This window comes from Scardinius erythrophthalmus (genome assembly GCF_964197995.2).
Source record: "Scardinius erythrophthalmus genome assembly, chromosome: 8".
Classification (NCBI taxonomy): Eukaryota; Metazoa; Chordata; class Actinopteri; order Cypriniformes; family Leuciscidae; genus Scardinius; species Scardinius erythrophthalmus.
In genome coordinates this window covers 21,768,276-21,780,173 of record NC_138228.1, presented here as the reverse complement: position 1 = coordinate 21,780,173, position 11,898 = coordinate 21,768,276, and positions in this window count along the sequence as shown.

The window sequence follows — 11,898 nt, the reverse complement described above, 5'->3', positions numbered from 1 at the left end:
GTCTGTAGAAGTTGGCAAATCCCAGAAACCTCTGCAGGGCCTTGCGGGAATCTGGAATTGGCCACTCTACCACAGCCTTAACCTTGTCAGGGTCCATGCGAATCCCCTCGGACGAGATAACGTACCCCAAAAATTGAACCGACTGTGCGTGGAATTCGCATTTCTCCGCCTTGACAAAAAGCCCATTCTCTAGCAACCGCTGAAGCACTTGTCGGACGTGCTGCACGTGTTCCTGGAGAGATGAAGAAAAAATCAATATGTCATCCAGGTAAACATATATGAACTGATCTACCATATCTCGCAGCACGTCGTTGACGAGTGCCTGGAAGACCGCTGGACTGTTGGAAAGCCCGAAGGGCATAGCCAAATATTCAAAGTGTCCCCGGGGGGTATTAAAGGCGGTCTTCCATTCATCACCCTCCCTGATGCGGACCAAATGATAAGCATTGCGTAAATCCAGTTTCGTGAAGAGAGTCGCTCCCTGCAACCTCTCGAAGGCTGAAGACATCAACGGCAAAGGATAAGTATTCTTTACCGTGATGTTGTTCAGTCCCCGGTAATCAATGCAAGGTCGCAGGGATCCGTCCTTCTTCCCCACGAAAAAGAACCCCGCCCCTGCAGGAGAAGAGGAAGGGCGAATGAACTTGGTTGCCAGAGAATCAGAAATATATTTCTCCATGGCCTCCCTTTCTGGAGCAGAAAGTGAATACAACTTGCCCTTAGGCGGAGATTTACCTGGCAGTAGATCTATAGCACAGTCGTAGGGACGATGAGGAGGAAGAGAAGCAGCTCGAGACTTACTAAACACCTCCTTCAGGTCGTGGTACTCCTCGGGCACGGTTGACAAGTCCGCTGCTTTCTCCTGTAAGACAGACAAGGAAACAGACGAACAGGCAGACAAAAGACAAGACTTATGACATTCAGTGCTCCACTCATTGATAGTTCTGTGTTGCCAGTCTATTTTGGGATTGTGTTGAGTGAGCCAGGGGTGTCCAAGTACTATGGGGGCCAGGGGGGAGTCCATGATGTAGAAGGTGATGGTTTCAGTGTGGTTTCCGGAGGTGGTGAGTGTGAGAGGAGCAGTGGACAGGGTGATAACAGGGAGGTCTTGGCTGTTGAGTGCGTGGACAGAGATGCGTTGTGTGAGTGGTTGTAGAGGAATGTGGTGTTTGATGGCGAAGTGATGATCCAGAAAATTACCTTCGGCCCCTGAGTCCAAGAGTGCATGACAGTGGTGTTGGTGACGCGACCATCTAAGTCTAACCGGGAGGAGAGTAGATGTCGCTGATGGCATTCCTGAGGTCTTAGCAGCGGAGATCCCACCCGACAGTAGCCTCATAGTTACTGCCGGGCTGGGCCTTTTAACGGACACGTGTTCAGAAAATGTCCAGATCCTCCACAGTACAAACAAAGGCCCAGGGATCTCCGCCTCTCCTTCTCCTCCCGGGAAAGCCGAGCTCTTCCCACCTGCATGGGTTCGGTGTCGTGGATGGGGCTGACCGCGTCGGTGCCGCTGGACCTCGGGAAGTCGAGGAAGTGGACTGGACGTTCGGCAGGAGCCTGGAGTCCACCCGCAACGCCAGCTCTATCAGACCATGGAGGGTCGTCGGGAGGTCCAGGGCGTAGATCTCCTGATGTACGCGGTCAGCCAGCCCATGCAGGAACATGTCCCACTGCGCCGTGTCGTTCGATTGGCACTCGGCGGCCAGGGTGCGGAACTCAATGGCGTAGTCTGATACAGAGCGATTACCCTGTCTGAGTTCCGCCAGCCTCCTAGCAGCCTCCTTCCCGGCTGCCGCGCGGTCGAAGACGCTCTTCATGGCTTCCGCGAGTGCCTGGAACGACGTGCAGCAAGGGTCTCTATTCGCCCACACCGCCGTGCCCCAAAGGGCCGCCCTCCCAGTCAGGAGAGTGAGGAAAAATGCCACCTTAGAAGTTTCCGTGGCAAACGTGCGTGGCTGTAGGGCGAAATGCATCTCACAACGGGTAATGAAAGCACGACAATAATCAGGTTCTCCAGCATACCTCTCAGGAACTGGCATACGAGGCTCGGACTGGGAGAGCGGATCAGCAGGAACGGGGGGCACGAACGGCGTGGGTGGCGCAGTGGGCATGCGCAGATGTTGAATTTGCTGGGTTAGCTCGGACACCTGCGCCACCAGTGCCTGTATGGCACGTCCGTTGTTGTTAAGCCCCTCCTCTTGAGCGTCCATTCGTTGAATGCTCGTGCCGATGAAAGCTTCCATCGATATCTGGGTCTCGCCTGCTGCTCCCATCGATTGGTCAGATCGTTCTGTCATGACGCACTGGAAAAAGGAAGCAAATGCAGGCGATCTCAAGAATGTATGTTTATTAAACACTTAAACACAGAAGTTCAGACGCAGGCAGATGGTGAGGGTCAGACGGCTGAAGCAGGGTGGCGCAGGGACTAGATGGTCGCGATGAATCCGGCGGTGAAACGGCGTGAAGGTGAAGACAGGATCCAGACACGAAGAACACACAGCACAGGACTCCAGGAAGAAACCAACTCACGGGAAACAGGAAACACAGCACAAACATCGACCAACGATCTGACAATGAGAGAAGAATTCAGTGAGTCTTTAAAGGAACTGGAGATGAGTGGCAGCTGGCGCCGAGCTGATTACAGATGAGATGATTGACTGATAATTGATACGGTGACACCCACACACACACGCACATGGCACACAGACAACAATAACAAATGCACGAGACAAGCAGGAAGCAGCGCACTCATGAACCGTGACAGTGTGTCGTTCACGGGAAGTTCAAACAGTTTACTTGTATGCAGATTTGTCCGAGATTTAGGCTAAGTCCATTTCACTTGTAGGTAGAAATGAATGAGCACGAGACTAAGACAAGAGAAGACACAGATACGGCTAAAACAAAAAGCTAAGAAAACAAAAACACAAAACGAACTTAGAGAGGACAAACTTGAAGAAAAATGAAAAGCTTGAAGAGAGAACTTGAAGAGAGAGCTAGAAGAGGGCGTCATTATCCTTTAAAGGGATACTCCACTTTTTTTGGAAATAGGCTCATTTTACAACTCCCCCAGAGTTAAACAGTTGAGTTTTATCATTTTGGAATCCATTCAGCCGATCTCCGGGTCTGGCGGTACCATTTTTAGCATAGCTTAGCATAATGAATTGAATGATGAGATGAAAAGGGTATGGACTTATCTAAATCTGGGGGATGTGGTGAATAACCTAAAGTCCCAAAAAGTCGGCGTGTTCCTTTAACTTAATTATCATTTCATAATTCATAGTCATTTAGGCTACCCTACAGCTGATGAAAGTGAATGTGAATTTATTTCAATCAATGAAACGGAGGTATATATAATTACAAAAAAAAGTCATTATGATTGTTATTGTTGTTGTTAATATTATTTTATAAAGTAAGTAACATGTAAGATAAAAGGAGTTTTATCACTACGTGTGACTAAGCTGTTTCTGCGACAGCTCCAGCTCTCCGACGCACAGTGTATACATCAGAGTCCTAATTCACTCACTTCATTTCGTTCACTCCTTGCAGATATAGTGCACTCAAATGCCATAGCCTACACTATATAGGGATTAGTGAATGGAACGAGTTTCAAACACAGCTTATAAGTCTTATTGTACAAGAGTTTTGACCCCTTCATTGAAAGTCTGAGACTTTGCGTATAGTTTTGATTGTATGTTTAACGAAAATCATAAATCGGATCAGTTAGAAAAGCTATAGCACACCGCAGAGTCAGAACAGGTCTGAGGTCTGACTTGAGTTTGGTGGTTGTAGATAGAAGGCCTTAAGGAGGAGATACTGTTTAAATTTTTTCTTAGAATAATAATAATCAAGCCAACGGAAGAGTGAGGTGAACATCAGCATTTCAGTTTGAGCTGACATTGTTGTGAAATTTCAGCTGGGCTGTGAATCACAAAATCATCCACTAAGCTTCATGGATTTTTTTAATCAGTTCCATGTTTGACAGTACGAGATGCTAAAACTGACATTAAAAATGTACCCCTTAAATTTGACCTTGAAGGAATATTCTGGTTTTGACATTCTGACTTGATCATGCAATTGATTTTTCCACAGAATATTTCAGCATGTCCTTCGACTTGAAGTTTGTGGAACTCAACTCCATGTAAATAGTGCTTTAAGGATAGTTACATCATGCCTCTTACTGGTATTCTTGCACGGATACCAGTCAATCAGGGGCGTAGTTTGTGGGGGGGTTAGGGGGGAGATAACCCCCCCAATATTTAAATCTTTGTATTACAACCCCCCCAATATTTATACCATGATCACATGAAAAATATGCAGAATAATTTTTCAACCCCCCCAATGTTCAAACCAAATCTACGCCCTTGCAGTCAATGATACCCTGGCTAAGCATTTTGCTTCCGTGTGGGATCAAGTGAACCACACTTTTCTCTCTGAAGATGTTATTCACTAGCTGGCAAATAATAGAATACCTCCCCTGAGTATTGGGCAAGTTAATGCTAGACTTCAAACGGCCAAAACGCATAAAAAGTTTTCTGTTTTTAGTTGTAAACGGTGACGTGTGTACAGCCCCTCAGAAATGTTGTTGTTATGTTTTCCCTGGTTTTGTGTTTCTTGTGTTTTTGTTATGTGGTCTCTTAGTTTGCATTTTGCCCTAGTTCTGTTCCTGTTCCTGGCCTTGTGTGCCAGTTTTGTAGTACTTTGTAGTTTTATTATTTGATTAGTTTCCTGGTCTTGTTAGTCTATTACCCTGTGTGTATATAAGCTCTTGTGTTCCTGGGTTCATTGTCTGGTCTTTTCCGTTGTTGGATGTTATTATATATATATATATATATATATATATATATATATATATATATATATATATATATATATATATATATATATATATATATATATATATCCCTTTATTTAACCAGATGAAACAAAAAAAAAAAAAAAAAAAAGTAAAGAAAGAAAATCCCCATGACATTAAAACATATCATCAAAACAATTAAAAACATTTACAAATTTTTTCTTCCTTTAACAGCTCACTAAGCAATTATTTTTAAAATATTCATTGACACCAGGCAGGGTCTGCAATTTCAGGTCATTTTGTAAAAAGTTCCAATCACTGGGCCCGCATATCGAAAAGCTTGTTTTACCAAATTCAGTTTGGATGAGTGGAACTGAGAGGGTATACAAATCCTGTGAGCGCAAAGAATAAATTCCAACAGGTTTGTGTTGGGTAAGAGAGCAAAGATATGGAGGCAATAGATCCAAAATTGATTTATAAATAATCTAGTAGTAGATGGTACGTATGGTAACTGGGCAACTACACATGATTTGTAGTATGATTGCGTAAAGGGAACAGGAATTCCGGTAGGGAACAGAATCGACTGCTACACCGGTCGCGTGCAGCGCTGCAGCCACGTAAACAGAGTTTGCCCTTCCCCTACTGACTTTCACTTTCGGTGCCCGAATGGAAGAGAATGAGGCTTTGCGATTTTTTTTTTTTTTTTTTTTTTTTTTTTTCTAGGCCTACGTGAGATTCTGCATCCATTGTACGATTTATTTATTTATTTATTTTCCCCCTCGGAAGGGCAACGTGAGTCGAGAAGGGCATATGGGCAGTTGCCTGGGCAACCTGAGCAACCCCCCTGTGCATGTCCCTGATCCAAAACCATGGTACTGAAAATGGTAAGCTGGTATGACCTGTTCAACCTGTAATTAAAGAGATAGTTAAGCCAAAAATTAAAATTATGTGACAAAATAATATATTCTGAAAAATGTCGGTAACCAAACAGTTGATGGGCCCCATTGAATTCCATAGCAATTTTTTCCATACAAATCAATGTGGCCCATCAGCAGTTTGGTTACCCATTTTCTTTAAAATATCTTGTGTTCAGCAGAAGAAAGAAATTCCTACAGGTTTGGAACAACTTGAGGGTGAATAAATGATGACAGAATTTCCATTTTTGGGTGAACTATGCCTTTAAGATAAGCACTAATAACGATATAAGTTATTATGTTCAAGTGGTCCACCTCTTCTCTCCCTGAAAACAGAAAGAACACGATTCTCTTGCAGAAGTGTGCACCCCTGAAGTTTTCTGATGTTTTCATAACAAGGTCTGGTGAAGTCAGACATGACAAGGTGCCAAAACCCTCCTCACTCATCATCCTACACAAACAACACTGAGCAGAACCGTGTGTAACAGGTGAATGAATGCAAAACAGGTGTGGAGTGCAGAGGACACTGCAGTATGCTAATCAAAAGTGTTAATGCATCAAACCTCATCAAAAGAACTAGTTGAAGCAGCCGGTGAACAATATCATTTTCATTCCTACTAAGATGACATGCTCCTCACAAAAGTGTCCAGAAATTAGTTTGACACAATCTTTACAACTGACTGTCTGCACTTTCATTTTGCAAGTTATAATCAGATCGGTTTGTTTCAGGCCGGCTCATGGATCCACAAGACTGATTTGGCTTAAAAAATGTAAAGATTTTCTTACTTAGAATTTTTGCCCTGTTTTCGATTGCAAATATTTACAAATTCTTAAATCAGCATGCATTTACTTGCAGAAGGAAAATGAATTAAGATATTTCTGTCATGACAAACCTGTGTTTGGCACGGTAATGGATATGACAATGTTGATATGTTTGGTCTTGGCGGAATAGATCTGCTACGCTGCTGCTGCTGCTTTTATTGCTGCTGCTGCTGCAGCAGAGCAAATACGGGACTTGCTACTGCCAATACATACACAACACACTGCTGTGAGCAAGTAAGACATGCTGCTGCTGTACAATATAGCACTGGGCATCACAGGAACTTCCCTCCACTGGTTCGAGTCCTATCTCACAGGTAGGTCCTTCAGGGTCGCATGGAGAGGCGAGGTATCCAAAGCTCATCAACTGACCACAGGGGTTCCTCAGGGTTCAGTTCTTGGACCCTTGCTCTTCTCCATCTACACCACATCACTAGGACACATCATACAGGCACATGATTTCTCTTACCACTGCTATGCTGATGACACACAGCTCTTCCTCTCATTTCAACCAGATGATTCCACAGTAGCTCCACGGATCTCAAGCTGTCTGGCGGACATCTCGGCATGAATGAAGGAACATCACCTGCAGCTCAACCTGGCAAAGACTGAGCTTCTCGTCCTCCCTGCCAATCCGTCTCTACAGCTCGACTTCACTATCCAGCTAGAATCATAATCAATCACCCCATCAAGGTCGGTCAGAAATCTTGGAGTAACATTTGATGACCAGCTGACCTTCACAAATCACATTTCAAAGACAGCCCGATCATACAGGTTTGCACTGCACAACATCAGGAAGATCAGGCCTTTCCTAACTGAGCATGCAACACAACTTCTCGTCCAGACCCTGGTCATTTCTAGGCTTGACTACTGCAATGCTTTTCTGGCTGGACTTCCATCATGTGCAACTAAACCTCTACAAATGATTCAGAACGCTGCAGCTTGTCTTGTCTTCAACGAGCCCAAAATGGCCCACGTCACTCCTCTGTTCATCTCTCTGCACTGGCTGCCACTCGCTGCTCGCATCAAGTTCAAGGCATTGACGCTTGCTTACAGATCTATCACAGGCTCAGCTCCCTCCTACTTTCACTCACTCCTACGAGTCTACATCCCTACCAGAAGTCTACGATCGGTCAACGAGCGACGTCTCGTGGTTCCATCACAGAAAGTCACAAAATCACTTTCCAGAACATTCTCATTCACAGTTCCATGCTGGTGGAATGCTCTCTCCACCCTCATCCGGAATGCAGAATCCCTGGCAACATTCAAAAGACAGCTGAAAACCCATCTTTTCCGTGAGCACTTAATCTAAAAAAACAAAAAAACAATTCCTTTTTCCTTTAAACCCTCGCTTATCGGGCTTATGCTACTCTGAACAATGCCTGAACTTCGTATTTTGAGCACTTCTTGCGTTGTTTCTTGCCTCTTTACGATGACTCGCTTAATTTAGTCCTAATTTGTAAGTCGCTTTGGACAAAAGCGTCTGCTAAATGACTAAATGTAAATGTTAATGGAAATAGCATACACAAATTACCCGTAGCAGATCTATACAGGCGGAGCTGGGGAACGTGGAGGATTTGTATGAAGGTAAAAGAGTAGCAAACCTCGAGAGCACGTAGATGTGAATTTGAGAACTTGTACAATAAATATTCGTACTTGTATGTGAACATTTACACTCACAGCTCCATTGTGAAAACCTATAAAATAAAAATCTGAAGTTGAATGTTGAAATTTGCACTTGCAGACAATATTCACAAACCTGTATTCTGAATTTGAAGCTGCAGACAAGTAGTCACAAATGTGTCAAATGCCATTCACAGAAATACAATGACAGACACAAACTTGTAATATATATTTGCATTTAATCTGACATTCACATTCGCAGTACAGCCTCAATTAGGCACTTCTCAAATCTGTCACTGCAAATTAAAATTTCGCGCCTTGACTTTTGCTACTCTTTTCGCGATATATTAGGTGCAAAACTAACTTGCACTTGAAACTCAGTGGCGGCGGGAGAAAAAGGGGGGCGGGAGCGGGGGTGTTCAAAGGAGCCATTTTATTGGTTGGTGCCTAGCCAATGAAATGGGACTTCTATTATATGCGATGATGTCACGAAACCCGCATCCTCGGGGACGCTCTGAAACGCTAACTGAAACGCTAAAACCTTCATAGAATTATGAAAGCACACTGGAACTAGATGGAATATGCACTGATTCTCTGGTGGAAAATCTGTGTAATGGTGATATGACAAGTTGAAAGAAATATACTGCAAAAAATGTATTTCTCCCTTAGCATTTTTGTCTTGTTTTCCAATGATCAAAATATCCATAGCAGATTGTTCATAGCAGATTGTACAGCAAATGCTGACCAGGTATTTGAAAGTTGAGCAGCGAGCTCATTGGTTACTGATGCAGCAGGAAACAATCAGGTGTGTCCTATAGAGAATAGTGTGATTGGTAAACATATTGAGTTAAGAACCTTGAAGCCTGCACCATCTAGAGTTTCATGACAGAACTTTGTATTTAACTCTTCTAAAAAGAAAAAAGAAAAAGAAAAAGGGAGTTTATGCTTAAAACAAGAACAATCTGCTATGGATATTTTGATCATTGGAAAACAAGACAAAAATGCTAAGGGAGAAATACATTTTTTGCAGTATATTTCTTTCAACTTGTCATATCACCATTACACAGATTTTCCACCAGAGAATCAGTGCATATTCCATCTAGTCATTCCGAAGGCGACCTTGTGGATCTTGGACCTTCCACCTTGTGGAAACTATATGAGAGATATAATAGAGAGCTGCAGGGATATTGTATTTTTGTAAGCCAGCATCAGCCTTGACAAAAAGCCATTAGGATGCTTGTATAACCAAAAGCCAATTGACCTCAGGACAACGGACCCGGAAGTGCAATTTCCAAGTTTTAGGACTCAATCCAGCAGCACTCTATTCTAGAGCAGTTACATCTTTCTATCTTAGACATCACATACTCATTCATACACACTAGTCTTTTGAGGTAACCTGAAGTCAACAAAGTGAGTAAAACTTCATGCATAGATCAACTTCTATTCTCATAAACATCATGAAGGCATCCTGATATGTGTAGTCCAGCTCATTGTTGCATCTCTACACGTCTGGTTTCAAACCCTCAGATATTGCAGAGTGTTTGATCTTATTTTGTTTGTAATTCTGCATAGAGTGAGAAAAAAAAAATCAGGGACTGACTTGTGCTTTTTTTCCCTTCCAGGTCCCACAGAGATACTGATGTGACTTTGAATGAAGAACCTGAGGGCTTAGCGTTGATGTTGGTAGGCCTCAAGAGACGCTACAATCTCGTATGACTTCTAAAAAGTCCTACAACAAGCCCGGAGAGCCTTGATTCTGTAGCAGTCGAATACCGCCGAGTTAAAACGGGACAGAGAGCGAGACAGACAGAGAGAGAGAGCAACAGTCTTGAGATGTACGTTTGGCAGGAACAAGGACAACACATGACAGCCATCAAGAAGACAAGAACATATTTCAGAGAGACTCTTGTCAGAAAATAGTTGAGTTGTCTGTTTGTTGTCAGAGCCGTGTTCGTGGTTCCAAATTGCACCATGGAGAGGTAACTCCGGTCATCGATTGTTTTGCCAAGGACAAGCAAACATTTACCATCTGAGTGTTTTACATCAAATAAAGTATACAAATGCCTTGAGGCAAAAAATTCAAACAGCTGAAAAGTGAATGTTGTATTATTACTGCATCATTACTGATAGTGGTGAGTGTTTTAACTCGATGAGACCTGCTGTTACCCTCCAAAAAGAAGGTGACCAGCGAATGTTGAGCAAGACATAAACCAGCAAGATGTCTTTGTTCAACCATCCTTACCAACTAAGGGCCAGATTTACTTAAAGCTTTCACCGGCACAAACCCTCTTTTGGCATTAAATTGACTAAAGGCAGTGAAATATTAGCACTGAAAAGGCGCAGGCACTGTTATTTTTGCTGACCTTATTGCAGATGCATGTGTAGGAGAACAATTCACTGAAAAAAAACAAAAAACAATTCACTTACAAGTTCGGCATCATTATGGCTTGTGAGCAAGTTTTACTCTAAACAAGAGCAATATCTATTAACTGATACAGGTATTAGAACCAGCATTGTTAGTAAACTAAAACTAAATATATTAAAAATAGTTTTGAAATAAAGCTGAAATAAATAGCTACTAGATAAAAAAAAAAACTTAAAATTGTACTAGAACTTGAATCTGAAATAAGTTTAAGTAATAAAATTGAAATAGAAAAAAATAAATTAAAATAACACAACAAAAGTCTATTATTTTAATATTTTATTAATTTTCATGATTATTTCAAAATTTCCTAAACAATTTGTTAGAATGTTTTACTTCGTTTGTCTCGTCTACTAGTCAATTTTGCAAATACAAAGAAATGGCAAGTAACACATTAAATTACATAGGACATTTTTAAGTAGAAAAACTGAAATAGTATCTTCTTGTAAAAAGTACTCCACTAATCTTTGTTTTATTAACTTAATTGGTTTGTTGGGGCGTTTTTGCCTGACAAATGGTTAACTAGTGATTTTCTCTGATGTTATACCCTTCCAAATGTTAATAATGTGTATAGATTCATATACCTGGGCATTACATTTTAATTTTACTTAATGCATTTTAATGTGAGAGTGACAATAAAACTTAGCTGAACTTTAGCTTCTTATCTTAACTTACCATAACTAATTTTTTCAAAAAAACATCAGCAGATCCCCTGCAGTACCGCCGCTGAACCTCCAGACGTCAGTCAAAGTGTATTGTCTGGTGAAGACAGATCAGTTAAATTAAAGTGAATAAGGTACTTTTACTCTGACTTCTAAATGCAGACGCTCTCTCATTATACCGCCACGGTGACCTCTGGGGTCTCACAAAAGCACCGGCGCTAAAGAGGCGGCAGCGATGAGGGCTTCCAGTTTGGCTTCATTAAAGATAAAACAGAAAACACAAACATCCGCTGATTGATACAAGGGGTTTTGCATAAAGCCGCCGTGTCTTGGACTTGCGTCTGTCTATCCATTAACAGCCTATTATGTTCAGCACCAGAGCTCTTAAGCACATCTCTACGAACACCTCGCCACTGACCTCTCATCAAAGGGCCACAGAGAAGAGAAGAATGGAGGAAATCAAAGAGGAAAAAATAATAATTTCAGAGCAAAAGTTCTTGACTAAGTCAAAAAAATAACACTGAAACCTGCTGTTTATCTCACAGGAAGATTTACGGTTGGGGTGTCTAAAATACGCATGGGTTCTGCACTGTTCAGAATTGAACTGAAAATAGCCTACCGTTGCTGAGTTTCATTTTAGGCAGCAAACAGAATGTACAATTG